General features: G+C 41.6%; 1 protein-coding gene across 3 annotated transcripts in view; it reads left to right on the forward strand.

Annotated features, from left to right (window-relative positions):
- Window positions 1-23434, forward strand: part of PLD5 (phospholipase D family member 5) — a 330317-nt gene that overhangs the window by 303069 nt on the left and 3814 nt on the right. The window contains exons 10-13 of one of the 3 annotated variants that reach the window (XR_006938654.1): window positions 14939-15088; window positions 21365-21485; window positions 22385-22473; window positions 23221-23409. The gene's annotated coding sequence lies outside the window, so the exon portion shown is untranslated. Of the gene's footprint in view, window positions 1-14938; window positions 15089-21364; window positions 22474-23220; window positions 23410-23434 lie in introns of all 3 variants that reach the window. The other 2 variants (XR_006938652.1, XR_006938653.1) reach the window with 2 other exon arrangements.

Raw genomic sequence — 23434 nt, forward strand, 5'->3', positions numbered from 1 at the left:
GGCTTTCTGGGCTGCAAGGGCACATCGCTGACTCGTGTCCAACTTGCCATCTACCAGTATCCCTAAGTCCTTTTCAGCAGAGCTGCTATATTCTTACATCCCCCAGCCTGTACTACCAGTGGGGGTTGCCATGACCCAAGGTGCAAGACCTTGCACTTGGATTTGTTGAACGTCCCGAGGTTCACCTGGGCCCACTGCTCAAGCCTGTCTGGGTCTCTCTGAATGGCATCCCCCTTCCTCGGTGTAGCAGACACTTAAGCTGTCAACTACACTACACAGCTTAATGTCATCCACAAAGTTGCTGAGGGTGCACTCAATCCCTCTGCTGATGTCACAGATACAAATAGTAAAGAGTATCCCAGTACTGACCTGAGGGACACCACTTGTCACCCATCTCCAACCAAACACTGAGCCACTGACCACCACTCTCTGGGTACGGTCCTATGATTCTGTCATTTCTACTCCAGTACAAACAGTGCAGCCTAGTATGTTGAGGTACTTAGGTACTTCCAGGTGGCATAAAAATATTCTCCCATATTTTACATCACCACAAACCCCATTTAAAGGATTCATCTCATTTCCACTTCTGCTCTTTTAACGGCAATAGGTACCATTTTTCTGCCAACTGATTGCTTAGGCTTAAGCACCCCTGACATACTGTTTGGTCTGCTCTGCTCCGAGGGAGAGAATGACTACCTCCCTCCCCCTCAGAGCACCAATGCAAACCCCACAAGACCTGCTAAGACATCTTTAATTACCCCTTTTTTTTTTCCTTTGTCCTCCTGCTTGGAATAACAGTGGAAAATAATACGGAGCTTGAAACATGCCACCTTGAAACAGATGACATTATAACCAAGCCTGGCAATACCTATATTCATATTGCTTCATCTTTTTTAACATCTGAGCTTAAGGGATGAGAAGTCTACTCAGCAGCATTGCACAGTACTTTTCAGCTCCTACACTGAGCAGCTCAACTAGCAGCAACATATATCTACAGGCCCACTGTCAGGGCTAGGGCTGGTAACAAAAAGTCTTTGTAAGTGCTCTCTCAAAGTTTTACATCAGCTAGCTCCCAAAACAATGGGCAGTAGCACCAAGACAATGAAGACCTGTTTCAAACTGAGACATTTTCAGATCATATTTACCATGCTACAGAAGAGTACCAGGCTGAATATGCCTGCATATGCGTGTGTGTATATGCACGTGTGTGTGTGTATATACATACATATACACATGTACACACATACATATACACACACAACAGAAGAAAATAAGGCTGAAAAGCAGTCCTTGCAGCATCAGCCCTCAGCCTTTTGCATGCTTTCATAAAACTACTTTAACATCTCAACCAACTCCCAGACCCACAAAAAACAAACCAAAGCAAAAAAAAAAAACAAAAAACCCAACAGTCTCATAAAGTGACTATCTGCAATAACGGAATAGCCTGCTCTTTCAGTTCTTCAACAATTCTCTAAACATTGTGCAAAACTTGGTAACTTAATCTGCACCACAGCATGGCCTCATACAGCCCACTTAAGGTTCTCCTGTTTTGCAATGTATAGCAACCAAGAAAGGCAGTACAGAAATAGCCCAGAATCAGAGAACATGGGACTCCAGTAGTAAGTAAGAGAGTCAACAGTGAAAAAACAAGATTTTCAGTTTCCTAGCACATGGTAGTGTAGTAGAAAGGCTAAGTCACAGCCTGAAACAGTGACTGAGGCACCTGAGTGATCAGAAGGGGTGGAGCCAGGATCCACCCCTTCCCACATCTCATTTAAGGGTTGGCAGTGTAGGTGAGGGCATCTTTTGCCAGAGATCCCTGCCTACCTGAGGCCATTCAAAGGTAAGCAGCTCTTTTCCTTCATTTCTGTATCCATGGCTGCTGTATTTGGGCTCGTTCTCATTTGCTGTAGCCAAAGACTTTGCCAGCCTGCTATTATCATCCCATTATAGCATTACAGGTAGCATCTCCACTGTATGGCAGCTGCACTCCTATCATAACACGAGCTTCCAGGAATGCATATGTGCTATTAAAGCAGCAACTACATTGGTACCTTTGCAGGTACTTATCCCATATTCACATTCATATACTCACTTCAGCTTCACACAGAGATCTGATTGTCCTACTTAAATTGTTAAACATTATGTAGAAGCTTGGGGGATGGCAGAACAACTGTTTTAATTTCATATATAAATGTACTGCTTCCTAGGCATCAGCAATACATTGCTAATTCTCCTGGGACAACCAAAGGGCAAAATGCCAGGTTATACTGCTTTTTAATAATGACAGAGGAAGACTGAATCAACTGCATTACTACTAAGCAAGGAGGAAAACCTTCAGTTTAGCTACCAACCAGATCATTACCACTGGATCCCAGCAGTGCCTCAGAAGAGAGCAGCACAAGTTCCTACCTCTGGAAATCACTCTGACTTGCCTGTTTTTCATCAGTCCACAACCATCATGAAGTGAGAAAATAATCACAAGCACCGCACTGAAGTTTGGCAACAATGATCCACACTGTTCTTGTGCAGAGATCAGTTACTGCTGCATCAGTACAAGGACTGATGCAGTTTCTTGCTCCTAAAATTGAAGTGTTATGTTGGTTCAACGTTTGCAAAACTACTGCATTGGTAAAATGAAGGAAGCAAAACTAGCAACACCAGATATAAACTCAGTCACAAGAAATTAGCATCGGGAGCCTGTATGACTTAACTCAGGCATGTCTAGGCCACAGGCTGCATGCATCCCAGTCAAACCTCACCCTGCAGCAGCATGGTGGCAGCTCTTTCCTATCAAGCAGCCTGGCTCAGCCCCACACACACACACCCATCACTCAGCAGCAACCAAACATTGGTGTGCTATTAACACGGTCTCAACTGAAACCACAACAAGGGAAGGGTGCAGTGCAGTAGTAACTCAAGTTATGCGAATAAATTTGAGCACTCTGATAGCTTGGATAAGCACAGTCCTGTGAATAATGAAAAAAAAAAATACTGCCTTCCTTTCAGTTTTTCTTCAAATTCCATAAAGGAATTTGATAATAGGTTTCAAGATCAGAAAAAAACCCACTTTTTTTTTTTTAATACATTTGCAACTCCACTTTCAGTCAACAAAATAAATTGCCTGCAAATTTTCAAATGGAGTGTATAGAACTGCCATCAGACAGTCAACTCAACAATGTGACTGTGTCTCTTCACTATACTTTTACAAGCCTCCTCTTACCAGAGAGAAACATCCCTTGTTTCACAGTCACACCTTACTCCTGTGATCGCTGTCAGGCAGTGCATACATTTGTGAACAACTTCTTTCAAGGATGAAGCACAGGAGGAGTAAATTTCACCAAAAATCAAAAAAAAACACCTTCAGAGCTCAGTAAGAACTGCAGCCACTGCCAGTGAACCAGACTGATGCATTAGTTTCACAGAAACAAGGTCACATATCCCACCAGTGCTATGGTGTGGTTGCTCTTTTTAAAATGTTTTAATAAAAATAATAATAAAAAAGTGTTAAAAAATAAAATAGGCTGTGTTACTTATATACAATAACTAGATTATATACTTCATATGTGGCCCAAGATGATTCCTCTTCGTTCACCTGGCCCAGGCCAGCCAAAAGGTTGGACGCCCATGCTCTAGTGTAAGGGATCCAACAACTTCAGTTAAAACAATGTTCATTTCTATCCCACATTTAGTCCCACAGAAACCTGCAGTACTCCTGAAACTATTTTCTGTCCTAAATGACCTCCCAATATACCACCTCTTGTACCACAAGCACACTCAGATTACACCACTAAGCAAGCACCTCACTCCCAAAGTTTTACCTGTTTACGATCGGCTGTGCCAAATAAGTACAAGTTATCAAGGCTCTGAGAGAAACAAAAGCACCTTGAGGCATCTGCTGCCTATGCCCCACAGCCTGGACAAAAAACGACCACCACCAACAGAAACCAGGCCCCATCCAGCTCCGCACCATGGATGGAAGCCAACACACCAACTTCCCAAACCCATCCCGCCGCTGCCTTACCTTACACGAGGCTCTGGAAGCTTCTGCAGCCATGCCGACACGCGGCACAACACGTCCGAACCGCCTCGTGGTCAGCCGCCATCTTGTGCAGCCGCCCCGGCGCTGCCCACCAGGTGGGTGCTGAAATGGCGGCCAGCCTGCCTGGCTCCGTCTTTGTTACACGCACGTGTTTTTCAGTCGCCGTTACACAGCTGTGGGAAGGCGGAATGCTTTGTTTTGCCTTTTGTTTTCTTTTCCCGTCTAAAGATGCGAGTTCTCGGTGTAGTGCAGCTTAAGCTGGAATTAATATGGGCTGATCTCACCTTTTGCTGGCCACTGCTTTCCCTGCCAAGCTATTGAAAAGTGGCTTTTCTAGCAGAAATATACAGTGGAAACAGAATGACTCATCCTGCAGCAGGGTGGCATGCGTAGTGCCAGGCAGGTATGCACATCTCTATAGTATGTCTATTCTGTGAAAAAGCCTGGGATTTGAAGTACAATTGTAAACAAAGGAGAAAAATAAATCAGAACTTCAGAGCTGTGGAAGCAGCAGCAGTGCTTTCTGTTTGATCTCCCAAGGAAAATGATAATGGTCATTTAGAGTCATACAATCATATGAGTTAAAGAGGACCCTTAAAGGCCATCTAGTCCAACTCCTCTGCAATGAACTGGGACACCTACAGCTACATCAGGTTGCTTGGAGTCCCATCCATCCTGACCTTGAATGTCTTCAAAGACAGAGCACCCACAACTGGACAGCCTGTTTCAGTGCCTCACCACGCTCACTGTAAAAGACTTCTCTCTTATATCCAGTCTAGATCTCCCCTCTTTTAGTTTGAAACCATTTCCTCTTGTCCCATTATTACAACCCTGCTAAAGAGTCTGTTTCCCTCCTTCTTACAGCTCCGCTTCAGATACTGAAAGGGAGCTCTCAGGTCTCCCCAGAGTCCCAGCTCTCTCAGTCAGACCTCATAAGAGGTTTTCCATCCCTTGGATCATTCTTGTGGCCCTCCTCTGGACATGCTCCAACAGGTCCATGTCTCTCCTGTACCGAGGACTCCACGTCTGGATGCAGTACTCCAGGTGAGGTCTCACCAGAGCAGAGGGGCAGACTCACCTCCCTCAACCTGCTGGCCACACTTCTTTTGATGCAGCCCAGGATACAGCTGGCTTTCTGGACTGCAAGGGCACATCGCTGACTCATGTCCAACTTGCCATCTACCAGTACCCCCATGTTCTTTTTGCAGGTCTGTACTCAGTCTTTACAACCTTGTACTGACAGTGGGGGTTCCCATGACACAGGTGCAAGACATTGCACTTGGACTTGTTGAATCTTCTGAGGTTCACTTGGGCCCACTGATCAAGCCTGTCTAGATCTCTCTGAATCACATCTCATCAAGCATGTCAAGCACACCACACAGCTTGACTCTCACACTCCCACTGTGTGTAACTGGGAAATACAAAGCTAGGTACAGTCCTTTGCCTTTTGCTCCAAGGTCTCTTGCGGTATGAAGCAGCATTTGGCTTCTTTTGTCCCCTGCACAAGAAAGAGCAGCATCAATTTCTCTACAGGACCAATTCCTTTGTTTCTGGAAGGGATATACTCGTTTTTACGTTATTTGGGAAAGAACAAATGCAGCTTCTCTGCAGGGATTTAATTCTAGAACTCTTTTCAGTCCCTAGATGTTTTCAGGCTATAGCTCTGGGCAACAGAATAATTCAGGGGAAAGAAAATGTAATGAAAATCTGATGTTGGTGAGAGCTCTTGCAACAGGCAGGAGGCTCTAGAGGAACACAGTGAGAGGTGAACAAAGCATAGGAAAAATACTTAAGGGAAAAGTCCCTTGTTGGCCAAGATAACATCATATATCATTTGCAGCTAAACATCTGTGCCCTGTATTCAGTCCCAGTGATATGGGGATAAAAATCATCAGCCTGGAAGAGCTCTAACAGATGTAACTAACAGGTTATCTAAAGCATCATTCTCTTACAATACAATAAAAAAAAAATCTATGATTCTACGAAAAATACAATCAAAAGCAAGTCTCTGTAATTCATACGTGCAGGGTCAGAATTCATGACTCCTTCCTTTACCATAACAGCTACGATAGATACTAAAGTGTATTTTTTTCCATTAAGTTAAGCCTGGGTTTTTAAACTCCTTTAGTGACTCCAATCACCTCTTTGTTACTGCCTTTGTTGACTTGGGGTCATGGCTCTACTTAAATTCAATGTGTCTTACTTCTAGGTAATATTAAAGTCTGCACAGAGCATGCCTCAATTCAGAGAATGAGGACTGCAGAAACTGTTAAATTGATACTGACTACTAGGTCCAGCTTTGCTATCCTATTTATCTGTCAGAAAACAACTGTGGGATTGGAGTCTCGATGGCAGGTCCGTACTATGCAAGAACCTACACTGAGCTGAATGCCCTCCTCACTGTGTCTTATGAGTAAAGCCCAGAAGCTCTGAATGCTTATGCATTGTTTAGCCTTCAAAATTGCTACCCGTTTGCAAATTTGAAGAATTAAAAGTAGATCTTTTCATTTAACCTTTTGGGTTTTATACAGTATTTCTGTACACACAGATGCAGGGAGATCCACAGATGGTCACAGTGCTTCTGTGATACAAGCCACTGCCAACAGAAAAATGAGTTGTCAGAAAGGGTTCACAGCAAATGTGTGCTGTGTTATATGTAACTCTGCAAATGATCCTAATAGTCATGGAAATGAGTTCTGCTTGGCATAAATCACAAGAGTTTCTAACTGAAGGCCTCTAAAATGGGCCTATTAGGAAAGACAGGAATAATGAGACGTTGTGCTATTTTTATTTTTTTTTTAAAGTTCATTAAAATGGGACAGCTGTTGTTTAACAGCTAACTGCAAGAAATGAATGCCAAAAGTAATAGATACTGCAGTTAAGGCTGACTACCTGCCCTTTATCTGAGTAATTTGCATATCATACAATCAAAGATTGGTATTTTTGCATGCTTGTCTCCTAATGACGGGTATAGCTGCTGCTAAGAAGATAACAAATGCATCACTCTAAGGGTCCCAAAAGATTGCCTCCTTTCTCATCTTGGTGAAGAATGAACACAAACCTGATCTATCTTCATAATACACAGGCTTGGGAGTCAAGACATAACTGGAAGGCAAAAGATGTGGTTTGAGACTTCACAAGCAAAGATTTACAAGAACCAAATCTAGGCCTCCTCCCTTGCTAGTGCTCTGGACAACAGATTCTTAATTACAGTGTTGGAGGGAGAGGCAGCATTACCCTTCCAGCCCATCATTAACAAGCAGTTAGAGCTGTGTTCTGCACAAAGCTATGTGTACTTGGTGCAATGGGAGCATCCTTCCTAGATCAGTCTTCTAAGGAGCAAGAGCACCTAATTTGAGATGTTTGCAAGCGTGCAACAATGACTAAACTACTACTCCCTAATGATGAAACCTGGGGGGGTGGGGGGGGAATCTAAGAGAACTTCCTAGGTGTTTTCAAAGTGGGTGTGCTAGACATTCTGAGGATCTTATTCTTGCAGCAAACTGCTTCTACAACTAAAAAATGACATGGGTTGTAAAACCTTTGTGCCTTCAGCCCTCAACAGTGCCCTAGTGGTTATGTGAGAACTGTTTCAGGGCATATAAAACAGCTTGTTTAAACCCTGCTAATTTAATAGTTGAGCTCAGAGGTATAACTAAATTTCTAAGCTTGTAGAGTTACTTCTGACAACAAGTAATGGCACACAAATCCAACTTTTTCCTACCCTTATTATTCGGTAGATTTTACCCTACTGTCTGCCAGTACTGCCTAAAGGAAATAGAGAAGCATGCTAAAGACAAAAGGAAAACAGTAACATTCCCAAATACTGGAAAAATATGTTTACTAGCGTAGAGGGAGACACCTGTATACTAGGCCCTGCTCTTTGCAGCCATCCACCATACTTGACAGTAGTCAACATTATTTAAGGAAAAATCACCAAGGTTCTTTGCTAGGACTCAGAAACCTTAGCCAGAGACTGGAAATTTTAAGAAAAATAACACTAATAAACACAGGAATAAACATCTGTTAACATTGACTGCTAGCTAAAGGTAGGACAAGTAAATGTCTTTTATTAATCACTTTGCCCCTGCATGGCCACAAACCAAAAGTGAACAAGGTATACATTCATCATTCACTATGATCAAAAAATTAGGAGTATTCTAAGCAAGTAAACCTATCTACCAGTGTCTTGGCATATTCAAAATATCTTTACTTGGGCAAGAGCTAGGTATATAGCAGAAACTAAAGTTTTTAGGGAATAAACATTCTAGAACAAAAAAATCTCAGTTTCATTCCTGTACATAGATTCTTTCTTCATGAACAAGATGTAGCCATGCCTTCAATAATCTTAAACCGAATACTGTCATGGGTTAAAGAGTTTTTTGGATCTGTTCAACATCAGATCTCCAGAAGTAATTTCAGCAAGTCTCTTAACATTTGTTCGGATGGAAGGATTCAAAAGTACTATAGGGACAACATGACCACGTCACAGAAACATAGATGGTCCACACAAGATGCTATGAAAATATTTTCTTTCTTGATCATTTCAACCTCAATAAGGTTGTCATTAAGCTACCTATTAGCCTTCCTGAAACAATAAATCTCATCAGCCTGAAGCATTCAGCATGACAAGTCACTAAAGCATATGTTTCCTATGGGATTGCAAGGTAAAAAGAATTTTCAGACCAAGAAAGTAGCAGTCAGCACAAGTTTCTTTTTAAGAACTATCACCTTCACAACCAAAGTTAACACATCCACTACAGAACTGAAACAACTTTTTCCATCACATATTTCATATAAACCCTACGTACAGTAGGCTTCATGTGTCAAGAATGGGATTCAAAGCCCAGTCTTTGAGTCTGAAGCCTCTGCAGGGCACGTTAAACTATTCAGCCACATTTTTGTAGTCAAGTTAATGTCTCCCAGCACTCCGTGCCACCCAGGTCACCACCAATGTGATTCTCAAGGGACACACAAATGTAAAAGGATATACCAAAATAGGAAAAATAAGGTCTTACAGAGTTGTTCAAAGCAAAACAATTCCTTCCCCAAGGACCACTGTCAAAAAAACATTTATCATTTATCTCAGCATATCCATCACAGTTTCAAGCCATATTTGAATAGTACTGACAGGACTTGAATGCATGTTTTCAAAGCTGCTTGCTAAAATGCTTGAAACAAAACTCTGAACATTTTTCCAGCTAACACACATTCATATAAAAGCAGGAAAGACACTAGTCAATTAGTTAAAAGTTGCCTTCCCAAGCTGCTGTTCTCAAACAAGATCCAGCATGACATGCCCAACTGCAGAGGAACTTCCAGTCTGTTCATTACTGTGTAAGTAGCACATACAAGGACTGGGGCACAAACCAGTCACTAACCTGCAACAGTTGGGCACTCAAAACAACAAAAAAAAACCCACAATGCCTAAACATCCAGGTTGCCTAAAATCACGCATCCCTAACAATGAAAATAACTACAAGTAGAAAACTACAACACCTGCACCTTTAGGGTCTTTCCTCCCAGTTTGTTATCATCAAACAGACTGTAGAATAGAGTCATAGAATATCTGCAGGGATTATCAAGTCCAGCACCTGGCTCCATACATGACCACCCAACATTCAAACCCTTTGTCCGTGAGTATTGTGCAAACATTCCTTGAACTACAGCAGGCTCACTGCGGTGACCACTGCCCTGGGCAGCCTGCGCCAGTGCCTGACCACCCTCTGATGCAGAACCTGTCCCTAACTCCCACTGCTCCTCCCCTGACACAGCTCCATGCCGTTCCCTGGGCCCTGTTGCTGCCACACAGAGCAGAGCTCAGCGCTGCCCCTCCGCTCCCTGTGAGGAGCTGCAGCTGCCGTGAGGTTTTCCCTCAGCTCCTCTGCTCTGGGCTGAGCACACCCAGAGACCTCCAACCACACCTCATATGCCTTGCCCTACAGACCCTTCATTATATGCTCTCTCTGCATAGGTGGAAGCGTGGAAAAAAATCACTACAACATGTCCATTACCTTGTTCTGGGAGGGCATGAGCAATGACAAAGCCATGTGCCCATTCATTTTCTTGTGTGGCAGGCAGTTTTTGTACTCAAGAAGCAATCTTGAACGCAGGTGCTGGGGTCTCTTTCTATTTTTGACTCTGTTGGTCCTTGGGGAAGCAGGTTGTTAGGCAACCTGCTGCACTTGTTGCAGGATAACCATGCAAGCTTCATTTACCCTGTCACGACACAACAGATTCAGTTTTTCACTCCAGAGGGAAAAGCTTACAGCAGTAACAGCCTGCGTGATCATAGTGTAGGATGTACACTGTCATACATAGTGGCAAATATTAGGCAGTAAGAAATGAAAAATCTCTAAAAATTGCTTGTATTTCATGCAAACATTGCTGCTAGCTGACAATATGATTGTATTCTGTCTGCACTAATCTGGCTGTAAGACAGCATGTCTTCTATCCCCTGGACTCATTTATCCCAAGTTCATTTAACTACCTCATCTGTTAATAGCAAATCCCAGCAGATGGCATTATGTTACGAGGAAATGCTACTCAGGGTGCTTGCTTTCTTCTCAGCTCTACAAGTCCAGACTTGAACTTTTCTGTGTTTGGGCATAACCTTTCCCTCTTGCACCTGTGGTTTTTCCAATCCAATCGTGTAGTCATTGTATTTCAGCTGGGTGGAAGTACAAAGGTACAAAGCCAGCTTTATGGGCCTTTTATCTTTGTACTTGTCACTTAATTTTGAAATCCCTTACCTCCCTATGCTCCCTGAGGCCAGAATAATCTTGATGTCAGCACTGGCACTGCAGATGACAGGCTGATAATAACTGTTTGTCTCTCCTCTTACACTGTAGTCTGTCTTTTCTAGGAGCCAGATGCTCAGGCAGTAATAGCTTCAGTGCTGAATTCAGTTGCAGATGAAATATTAAAGGTTTAAGCACTGTTACGTGAACATAGCTGTCTGTAACTGACTGAGAAATAACCTAGAACTGAGCCAGACCATGGGGGTTCCCGAACATGATAAATTAGTAAGGACTGCGGGTACAGCAGCCCCACTCAGCTGTGGCAACTGCTAGCAACAGTCCATCCTCAATTGTCCTGCTCTCCCTTTGCTCCAATTTCTTCTTGTTCTAGTTTTTATTTGTCTTGAGAACTTCTGTACAGCTGTTCCTGAGGTTAGAAATCATACTGGAGATCATAGTGCACAGATGGAGCAAAGCCCTGCTGTGTGCTAGGCTACTGGGGAGCTTGCAACAGTTCTTAGCTCAGTCTATGCTCCTGTATGGTTCCAAATCCTGCCATACTATTGTGCCCAAGAATAAGAAGCTACATTTACTACTAAGAAAAGTGGGAAGCAATGTCTGTTCAGGGCCAAACACAGACCTGAAAATCTGCCAACATGAGTGGTAATGTCTTCATCTTTAGTGTCAGAGGTACTGACCATAAAATACCTAGCTCCCAAGAGTGAATGTAGTCAGGTAAAATCAGTTAGGAACAGGCATCAGTGAAGAACCAAAGTAATCAGAGCCACTTAAAAAGGCAGCTATTTGAGTGAAATCAATCCATCCAGCTCTGGAAGAGGTATAGAAGCAATGAGATCAAGTTAATTCTGCCTCACTAGACAGAATTACAGGCTATGCTTTGCTTGGTACCGTTAGGTTGCATGCACAGCTGCATTAAAGCATTTTTACATTTAAGAGCCGTTATTTGATATGCCACTGTTTCCTGTTTAATTATCAGAAGGGTGCTTTTTTTTTTCCTTTTTAATTGCATGTGATCCTAGCTGTTGATAATTACTCTCTCTGACATGAGCAAGAGTTCTTCTGTCACTCTATTGTTCCCAAGAGAGCTGGCGTTTCAATACCATTTCCTTAGCATTTCTTATCACCTAGACATCACCAATCCACATTCAGTCTTTTTTTGGTACACATAAAGTAGCATTACTACAGCGATTGCTACACTACTACTCTAGCACTACCACATAGGAATGCTGCAATAGCTCTCTTTTTGTGGAGGACGCGCTTGGCAATGCTATTAAGCAGAAGCTAGCCGGACATTTTGACAAAGAAATCCATTTCATGTTACCCCGCAGGCAGACCATTAAGTATCTTCTGCCATCTGCTGGCAGCACTGTAAATTGCGCTTCCTAAGAAAAGCAACGATCTCCTCTTACCTGGAATGTAGAGCTCGGATGCCCACGATAATGGAGAAAATCCTGATAGCACAAATTAGAAGGATGTGCTGAGATGGATCATTGTAGTAATCACTGTTCAAGGCAGCTTGCTTCCAGCAGAGCTTTCATCCACCAGAGCTCATTCACCTCAATGTCTGCGCTGTGCTCTGCAGCTCTTTGCTGGGCCTTAGTTGAGGAAACAATAAAATCACAGTTTACTAGGGCCTGTGCAGATATTGGCAGATTCCTGTCAAGCTCATGATCACACCTATGCCATGTTCCCTAGAATATCTCATTCTGAGGCATGAGGGTAGGAAGTCTGTGGAGCTGTGCTTCCCTGGTAGCAATTGTACAGAACAACACAGTACATTAGCTAATGAGCCTGTCTTGGCTATGTCAGCTGCAACCTATCAGATGGATAATCTGTTGACTGCAGGTGTGCCCACAGATAAATGGGAGCTGATTGTATCCTACCTTGAGAACTGTAGTTGAAGCAAAATGCTTCTGTTAAGTTGCTAGATCTAGAGCTGGAGAAGTATTATGGTGTGGCAAGGAAACTTTTCCATTGAACTGAGGAGCAGCATGAGAAGGACTCTTCCTCTGGCTAAGTTCATACATCCTCAATAACTGCTACTTTCAACCTCTCCTTCATTTTATATATATATATATATATATGTGTGTGTGTGTGTGTGTGTGTGTGCGCGCCTCAATTAGAGGGTTGCTCCTAGTCAGGATTTATTTCAGGTCACCTCTATCCAAAATTGGTGTAGTATATCTTATTTATATGTCACAGATCAACATTTGAAATGGATAAATAAACATGAGTGTATTGTTAGCAACTACTTGATATATTAGGACTTGGTCCAGAACCTACTGAAATCACAGTCTTTCCCTAGGCATTTAAAGAAAACATTTGTGTAGACAAAAAAATTAATCAAAATTAAGTGTAACATCTACCCAATGTCTGTGACATGCTCTATCACTGAACTATTTCCTAACTAATTAGTAAGTTCCAACTCAGTGTGAAAAAGACAGATAGAGAGTTGCTAATTAAACCTCTTTCCTTCTCTCCAAGCTGTAAGCTGGTAAGGAATACAGCCTGCTGGTTTATAGTTCTCTTACCAGAAGGACAGAATCATGGAAATGCATCAGAGAAAATTCAGATGTTTCTTTCCTTCTTTTTATGGTCTCTTTTTGGCAAAGACATAAGGTTATGAGTAACTACAAGGGAATAGGTACCAATAGCTGTGGCCAAGGAGCATGAGGGAAGATTAAGACAAAAGAGCAATTTCCAAATGCTAGAAGCAACTTCCCAGCCATGTCTTCCTCTCTGATGTGTGACTGACTAGACTGAGCTTTAAGTAGTACCAGAAGACAAAATTTGCAGGATGTAAGAAAAAGCAATGTCAGAAGAAGGGCCCTGAGTTTAATGCTAACCTAACAAAAGCTATGCTCATCAACTGAGAGGTAGGGAAAGTTCTGAAACAGTAAAGGTCAACTACTCTTTTTTAAAATGATGTTTTGTACAGAAAATTTTGCCTCACCTTCCTCCCTTCCCCCCCCACTAGCACACACGCATACGTAGTCTGAACACCCACTGCCCTTGTCATGCCCAGATAGACGTCACTAGCTAGATTTAACACCTTTGTATCCTCTTCTGTGTTAGGCTGCACCACAGCTCCTATCTTCCCTAAAATACTTCTTATTGAAAGCTGTAGGTGGGCACATCACAGTCAGCCAGAGTGCTTTTCTTTCTTTACTTACATTGTCTCCCAGCTCACACAAAGAAACTGGTAGGAAGAAGAGAGGGAAGAGCAAAATTCTAAGTGATTGACTTTGCTCTTTACTTTGTCCTTCAGCTCATCTCTTGCCTTCCATTACATCTTCTGTTTCTCACCAAATCTGCTGATAGGCATGTAAGAGGCTAATGTTGAATATCTTATCACACTGAGAGACAATACTGAAGGTTAGGGTGATTCCTAGGTTTGCCCACAATAAAGCCATTATCTGTGCTGGAACCACATATGTCTCTCTATGCTTCTTACATCTGCTTGTATCCCCAACAGGGCATCATTTCAGCAAAATTCTGTAGGTCAGCAGAAAGAGGGAAAAGAGTCCTTATTCTCTTTCTGAAGCTTCTGCTTGATAAGCTCTCTGGAGCAAGGACTATACTTTTTATTGCCTGACTGCAAGTGGCCTTGATTTCTGAGGCATTTGTAGACACTAACAGAGAACAAATACTGAATGTCAGCAGCCTTACAGCTGTGGGAAGCAAGAAGCAGCTGGTGTTCATCTCACACGACAGTTCTGAAACATGTCCTCTGACTAAATATAAAAATCATTGGCAGATGGTGGTTGACAGTGAACAATCTCAGGAAATTCATATATCAGGTTGAATTTAACCTAATGACTGCTAGAGAAATTCAGTGAAGGTGACCAGACTTTCAAACTCAGAGCATCAGGTAGTTATCTTCATGATGCATCTCACCAGCTACTTTATGTCTGTTTCGTATCTCTCTAGCTTTATTTCACTGATTAGAGCAAAGTAAAATGTCTGACTCTGCTCGTCCTAGTTTTGGCTGGACTAGAGTTAATTTTTTTCCTAGCAGCTGGTATGATGTTGTTTTGGAATTTAGGAGAAAAACAACATAGATAACACACTGATGTTTTAGTTGTTGCTGAGCACTGCTTACGCAGAGTCAAGGTCTTTTCTGTTTCTCACACAGTCCTTCCAGCGAGAAGTTGTGGAGGCACAAGGAAATCGGAGGAAACAGAACCAGGACAGCTGAGACAAACTGGCCAAAGAGACATTCCATACCATATGAACAATAAAAGTGGGGGAGTTGGCTGCGGGGGGACTAGCTGGGCATTGTTTGGTGAGCAGTGAGCAATTGCTTTGAACATCACTTCTTTGTTAAATATATATGCATATTGTATATATCAGTATATATAGTAGTTATCATTACTATTATTTTTTCTTTCTTTAGTAAATAATTTTGATGTCAGCCCACATGCTCTACATTTTTATTTTAACTCTCTCCTGAATTTTGCTGCTGGAGGGAGGTGAATAAATGCCTTCCAGGTTAAACCATAATACTGCTCTGTGGAGAAATTTCTAAGAGGAGCTACTAACTGGACAAGAACGGTAAAATAGCTTACTCATTTCCAGCACCTTCTAAAACTGTAGGCTATTTCAGAACACATTATACTGGGAGTCAAATAGAAGTAACAACTGTCTGTTTAACTCTTGTGTGGTAGCATTCTCCCTTACAGAAATAGCAAGCATCTGAGCCAGCCTTTTTTAACTCATGGTGCGTTGCTCTGAGCCTCCAACCAGTAGCAGCTGAGTCATAGGTAGTTTATGGGCGTTCAGCTTCAATTCCTGTTCATAGACAGCACCACAGGATCACCAGGGCTCAGATAATCTTGTTGCTGTGGAAGAAAGTGAAATTACACAGCTGTGGGCATTGTTAAGCCAGTCAGAAATCTGTCCCTCCTCCAGATCCATGCTGCAGTGTATCACTCCCAGGTGGTGTCTCTCTCTCACCTGCAGACAGTTAGCCTTCCCAGTGAGGCTTAGCAGCTGCAGGGGGCTGGGCCAGGCTGGGAGATGGCTCAATCATGCTCAGGGTTACTTCTATTTGTTACCACAAGTTTAGTATGGGAACCCCTGGGCTATGGTCCTGAGGAGGCCAAACTTGAGCCAAGTAGGGGGACACTGCAGTCTCTGTGGCACCAACAGAGAGCAAGCACAGGAGGAGGGAGGCCAGGCAGGCAAACAGGGCAGGTACAGTCACAGGACACAGGACATAGAACAAGGTCTAGGCTGGGAGGGGTGGTCCCTGGGTGTCTCTGCCTCATGTCCTGAACTGCCCGGAGTGATTGTGGGCAGTGGCAAAAGCACTAGTTGGGCCCAAGAGCCCCTGGTGCTGAAAAGGCTGTTGAAGCTGGTAGCCGTTAGTCTGCAGCCAGCAATGTTTGCAGCCCCCCGGCTCTGGAAGGTTCTGTGCAGGTGGTAGTTTCCACAGCAGCTGAGTCTTCATCCTCGAGTGCTGTCGTGCTCCTGTAAAGGTAACCAAACTGCATGCCTCCATGCTGTCTGGCGAGGCCCAGCCCACTGCAGCTGCTAGGCCTTACGGGGAAGGCTAGGCTTTGTCCAGGGAATTTAAAATTTGTCTCCAAAACTGTGGACTTGAGGAGGCTTCACAGCTGTAACCGACCCAGCCAGGCACAAATGAAGGTCAGAAGCTGTGGTGAATGTGGGCAGTGTTGCACAGCAGGGTGTCATTCTAGCAGGAAATTCACTGGCTCTGAAAGGCCTTGTGGCTGCAGCTGTTGGGTGGTGGGGTTATTCAAGAGAGTATCACCATGTGCTATGTAATACTTGTGGACTATTTGCCTGTGGCTACTGTCAAGGACTGTACTAGAAGGACCCTTGCTCCCCCTGTGAGTAATCAGTGTAATTAACCCTGTATGCCAGGACTAGTGCAAGGCAGCAAACTGCAGCAGGGTGGAGCATTTTATGAAGTGATTATTTAGTTCTTTTAAACATTCACAAGTGCTACTTAGCTGTAAATAAATTATATTTTATGTTCTCACACTATACGTGTGCACTGGAATAGCGAGGCCATGGCCTGAAGCAATGGTTGAGCACTAGGTGAGAAGGCTCCCTAACCCAGGGACCTCAGGAGCAAGCCATGTATCTGAGTGACTGGAAGGGGTGGAGCCTGAATCCGTCTCTCCTCACTCCCATTTCAGGGTTAATAGCAGAGGGAGCAGTATCTCTCTGGATAGAGATTGTATTTCTCTCAAGCTGTCACTGGTTGTGAGAAGGGGTGAGCTGAGTTTTAGTCTTAAAATAACTTTGCTATGAATCTTAATACAAGTTTCTATGCCAGAGTTGTGGCCTTGAATAAAGAGCCAGAGAGGGGAACCTTGGCTGCAAGAGGGTAAGTGGCTGGGCAGCAGGGTTGTGGGTGATATGTAAATGATGAAAGAGTCTTCACAGTCTTCTGAGGTAGGGTGGAAGGCCAGCTCGGGATTTGACTCACTGAGTGTTTTCCATTAGTTTACATCTACTGTTAACATTCGGTTCCTGGCAGAGAGACGGCTAACAGCAAAATATGCTTGCTTTATAGGCTGCTAACCTGAAAAACTAATGCTTGCTTCTCTGAAAACAGTACATTACCTAAACTATTTGCCCAAAATGTGAAAAACTCTGAGAACTGCTACGACAGTGGCCTTACAACAAAATATCTCTCTGTTTTAGTAACTCTCAAAACTGCCCTCTTTGGATGTTACAGTGCTTATGAGAGCATGTGGGTCAGCTGTTGAAAAAGGAAAGGAATTATGTGTGTTAAACCGTGTTGCAGAACTAGTGATCTGTGTTGTACTTGGATTTTCTAATACACGTCATGAAGTCCTGGAGACCTCATAAAATGACCCTTCCAGGTAGAGCTAATGTTGAAATAAGGGTACTTAACTAAGATACTGTGTTTTGATGTAGCACATGAAATGGATTTTGCCTAGATATTATATGTAGTCCAGGCAAAAATAGTCCATGCCATGGCAGCAACAGTCACGCTTGTATTTCAGGAAGTCCATGTTTTTCTCAAGGATTACCTTAGAATCCTCCTTGAATTGTTGCTAAGCATAAGATAAGAAACATTTATAACAGACCTTATAACTAAGCTAAGATGCCAAGCCAAAGCTTTGCAAATGAAAATCTAACTAGAGTTAATTAGAACATAAACATTTCCATAAGTTCACAGTTGGGATATTCATGTGAACATATGAAAAATTAAGTAGTACTTTTGTAAGTTATGTACTCTTAAAACGTTTGCTGTCTTCATCTCTGATTAAGCCAGAGCACTGGTGAGTCATTTGTAAAATTTATATTGTAATATTATTTCAGATGGAAAAGATTTGTACACATAAGCTAGAAGTAATAAGGTAATCTGTGCTGCTTATTTCCTAAGTCTGAGGCTCTATTTACAGTTAGTTGGTTTTAAGGTGGAGGGAGAAAATACAAATTCATACACATTTTTTTCTATGTGTAAACAAGGACATTTTCAGGTATGTGAATATCATTGTTCTTTTTTAAAAGGCATGAGGGACCTTGGGATTCATGATGCAAATAGTAATCTCTTGAATTTAAGGACTAACAAGATTACACAACTGCCATCATTGCTGTACAGTAGGATATACACTGTCAAAACTGTTAGGTAGAATACGTTTTTCATCAGTGTGATTGCTGTTATTTAAAGTTGATACTGACTCAGCTGGAGCTGTAACTCTTTGGTTTGTCCAGCACTGATGGATAAGCACAGTCTACAGGTCACTGTATGTGGCAAAGAGCTAGGACAGAAGACTTTATTAATTTATGTAATACTTATATTACCAATCTTCAGTCATGTGGGATTGTTAGAGTTGTCTTGTTTCAGATTCACCATGGTCAAAGCACCTAAATTTTTTTGCTTTTTTATATTATGAGGACAGTATAGAGAACTGATGCCCAAATTTTCTGGCCAAACAAAATATATATTGTCTTCCAAAGGTAAAGGAAGAGATTAACATTCTCAAGATGACTGAAAAACTGGTGCCTGCAGTCAGACATTCTTATGACTATCAGGCTTCCTATGACTATCACATTTAGTGCATACTGCACATATGTGCACACATCCTGGAGCGCTCCTGAATTTCCTCAGGAAGATGGTGGCTGGGAGTGTACTGCTGTTAACAAACATTTTTTCTTGATGTGTCTCTTGATCCTTCATGGCTCACAGGAATGAAGGTACCAGGAGATGGTTATAGGCCAAAATAATTGTTCTAGTGAATTACACCCTGCCCACAGGCCACAAGTTAAGCTTTCGGTACAGTGGAGATTTGTCAGAGATACGGGCTGCGTTCCTGCTCCTGTTGCAGTCTATAAAGTGCTCTTGACACCTCTATGGTGAACACAGCAAAATTATGTATCCCCTGCACTATTCACTGGTAATGGCACAAAGTGCACTAGACCGTGTCTGCTGACAGGAGAAATTAAACCAATTTAACAGTGCTGACTCAAAGCTTTTGGTCACCTACAAGAATAACAGGGAATTTCATGCCTCCTGAGCCTCCTTGACAGTCAGTGAGCTCAGAAAGCTTTCCTACAACACACCACGAAGATTGAGAAAGCGAATTTTGTGTCCTCTTCTGTGTTTGTGGTGGTATTTATTTGATGATGACGGTTAGCTAGAAAGTCTTTGAATGACAGGTAAGACTCAAGAGAGCAAAATCTAAGATTGTGACAACAAGCCATATCACAACATAAAACAGCAGTTATGTCTTCTGCAAATCAAGAAGTCTTTCTCCTCTGCGGCCATATCTTAGTCTCTTTCAGCTGGTTTCACAGTTAACCAGGATTTCTTTGTCTCAAAACCACAAGCCTTTCTTCTTTCCTTTTTGTTTTGTTTTCACTTGAATTGCTGTGTCTGAGTTCCCGAGGCTGTTTTTTAAAATGTGTCAGCAATTCACATCCTTAGGATTTTTTTTTCTCAGTTCATTTTTGTTTAAAGGTGTTGGGGAAGCTCTCCCATTGATGGAAAGAAAATAGTAAGTTTCCCATTATGCAGTTATTTAACACATTCTCGTTACGCAGATGAATGTTTAATGGAACAATACTAAAAGCCAATGGAAAGAATACAAAGGCAAATGCAGAGGCCAGTAATGGGCTTCCTGGGGCAGGTGACCTGTCATAGCTCGATTATGTTGTAATTTTGAATGCAGAGAGAATCTCTAAATCCAAAAGTGGAAAAACAAACAAACAAACAAAAAACACTCTTGGGAGGAAACAAAGGAAAAAAACTGGATTTACTTCCAGCTTTTATTGAGAGCCTCACTCATCTTTGATTTAAGAATTAAATGAAACTTATCTAACCAGTATAGTTTTTCTGCAGAAAAATCTGCATGAAGCTCTGTCACCAGAAATGGAAATACACTCCCACAGTATGCTGCTTTAGGAAGACCATAGTTTGTCTCATTACATGCAGTGCTATCCTCACACGTGCAATCAATTATTCAAATAATTGGTTGACAATTAATATAACTATTTCTAATCAAGAATGGTTACAATTAGGAATTATGTAATCACGTCAAGATCTGTGCATCATAAATTCAGGAGGCACAACCTAGAAGGTGAAGAAACATCATTTTTCAGTGTATTCGTTTTTACTAGTTAAAAGGACTGAGGAAGGTCTATTTATGTGATCCCTAAGCAAGGGCTCACAGAACTTGTAATAAAGACAGTAATTTCTCTCTTACATTTGTTGCTGTCAGTTACGTAGTAGAAACTCTTCAGTTATGGAGGGGATAATTCAGTCGTTTTTTTTTTTTAATAATCAGGAAGGATGAGAAACATTTGAATTGTGTGATTGACATGCAAAAAAAGGGAATTATTTATGTTTACTTTCTACAAAATCATGTCTATAGTGCTAAGTAGGTTATTCCTGAGAGAACATAAGCACTGGAATACAATCAGAAAATTCAAAATTAATTTGGTTTTAATCCTTCTCAGGGTGTTTGCCTTTCTCGCTGTACAAATTTAGATTTCATCTTTCCTTCTATCATAGGCTCAACTATGTACTTGATTTCTTGTCTTTATTAAAAACCATTGCAGAGCTTCTGGGTCTTATTCTGTGACAGGGGAGACTGTTGTAGGCTGGAGAAAACTGCAGATGTCAATTAATTCTGCAAGCAAGGGGGAAAAAAAAAGTCTTAAGATCTTTGATCAAGCCCAATTTTGTTAGAAATGTGTTTCAATGGCATTGTACATAAGACTGTATGTTCCTATATGAAGGAGTGTTTCACCTAAACAATACACATCCTGTCAACCATCAGTTTGCAGTACTGGGTAAAATCCAGCTCTTACTGAAACCAGCAGAAAGTCAATGCTGATTTCATTCACGATTGGAAGTATCTCGGAAGGATGATTACTGTAGAAAAATTCTCCCATCTAGATAAGATTTAGTTAATATTTAAATCACAAATATATTTCTGTTTTTCAATTTTGTTTTAGAATGATATATGGCAGCCAAGTAGAAAAAAAAATCACTGTTTCTGTGCATTTACAAATATATAATCACATTTTAATTCATTTCAATTTTTATTTTAAGTTTGTTAGACTGACATGAAGCCCTTCAGGAAACACATGAAGATGGATGAGACCTACTGAAACTTCTTCCGCGTTCTCTTTCCTCTGGAAGTCTTACCAGTGTATATCACTGCCTGATTGTGGTAACTCATCTGTCTGCATTGAATGCATTTTCAAAAACATAACGCTTTTCCATTGCCAGTAATAGTAACAGATCTGCTCTGATGCTAGAGTATCAGCAAGTGAAAAGTGAAGAAAACTTCTCTACTAAAACTTTTAATGTGATAGAAAATGTTGGCATGACCTCTGCTGACAGAAAAGAAGTTCTCCTCAACAGTTTTTAAGATGCAGAGCAATGAGAGTTCAGCTAAAAAGCTATATATGCAGAAGCGCCTCTCAATTACTCATGTTGACACAGCGTTGGTTTCAGGAATTTCTGAAAATTTTAAGATTACTGAAGAACCTGAAGCACAGATTTTAAACTATAATTTAGAGATACCACCTCAAGCCCAAGTCATATCAGTACCACTTTCTTGTTTCTCACCTATAATGCAGCAGCTGATATCTACCAGAATTAAACGTGTCCCTGAAGTAAGGGAGGCTACAGAAATACCAACTGTTACTTATATTTGGCCAGTATTAAAGATAGGAGAGGCTTGCAAACACTCCTGGGACAGACTTCCAAATTCCTTAATACCAAACAGCCCAAACTTATCAAGGTACTGCTCTAGTCCTGATGTAGTAACTGAAGATGTAATGTGTTCCCAAGTAACCCCAGCGAAACAGCTTGCACAAGAAGAGCAAGGCAGCAAGACAACAAAATCATATTCTCTTATTTTGAAGTCTTCCAACACTGTTGTTTCAGGAATTCTAAGATCATTGGCTAATACTGAGAATAAGGATTATAAAAATATTTTGCCACTTTCATCTATTAGCTCTATTGGAAAGAAAGTGAAAATTCCATTTAAGGAAAATGCTATGATAATACATAATGGAGAAGTCTACATCCCTTACGTAACAAGACATGAAACTTTGTCAACAGAAATGGAAATACAGAATCAAGATACGTTGCTCAGGAAGATCACAGTTTCTTTCATTACTTGCAAAACTATCCGCGAAAGGACAGGACAGGTAAGACCACACTGGGCAAGGGATCTGAAGCAAAAAGAGCAACAAAAAAGCTCTTTTTAGGGCTTTTTGAAGCCAGCAAAAGTGCTTGCGTGCTTGTGCCAGGGGCTGGCAGCTTGTGGGCAGGCTGCTTAGATGGGTACACTCTTTTCTGGGTAAGGAACTGGCCCAGAGAGTTGCGGTGAATGGAGTTAAATTCAGCTGGCGACTAGTTGCGAGTGGTGTTCCCCAGGGATCGGTGCAGGTCTTTGAGTTTTCATGGTTTAAATGGTTTAAAGTTAAATAAAATTAGATAATGCTGAGAAGGTATCTATCAGTATTTTCTAGTAAATGGTCAGGGAAGTATTGCACTTACATGAGCAGCAAAGTGCTATTTGGAGGACAGTAAGTCAAAATTTAGGCTAATCATAGAATCACCAAGGTTGGAAAAGACCTCTAAAATCATCCAGTCCAGCTGTCCACCCACCACCAATACTTCCCCACTCCCAAGGGAGAAGTTGTTTCTAAAAACAGGTGATGAGTGCCATCATGATCATATTTGAAATTAACAGTGAAATTGAAGAGAAGAGAAAGGACTAGCTGGCAAGAGATGAACTGAATTGACTGAATACTGAATTAAATTAATTCCTCCTTATAGCACTGAGGTAGAGAAGAATCTAGAAATGAGCTTTGAAAGAAACTGAGGCAGGAGGAAAACTGCTATCCAACAATCACTTTCATGTAGTAAAGTTCTACTTTTTCTTGTTTCAGTTCCTCAAGAAGGCTGCTTTCCCATCCAAAGAACTGCAAAATAGAAATGAGAGAGAAGCACAACAGAAAGTAGACAAAGAAGTAAGAAATAAATTTGGTGTTGTTAAAGATATAAGAATACATCTCAAGAGGATAAATCCCAGTGAACTTAAAGAAGATTTTGGCAAAGCTTATACATTTAAATGGAAGGTAATTACCAGGACAGAGAAATGGA

Source organism: Gallus gallus, chromosome 3, assembly GCF_016699485.2.
Source record: "Gallus gallus isolate bGalGal1 chromosome 3, bGalGal1.mat.broiler.GRCg7b, whole genome shotgun sequence".
Classification (NCBI taxonomy): Eukaryota; Metazoa; Chordata; class Aves; order Galliformes; family Phasianidae; genus Gallus; species Gallus gallus.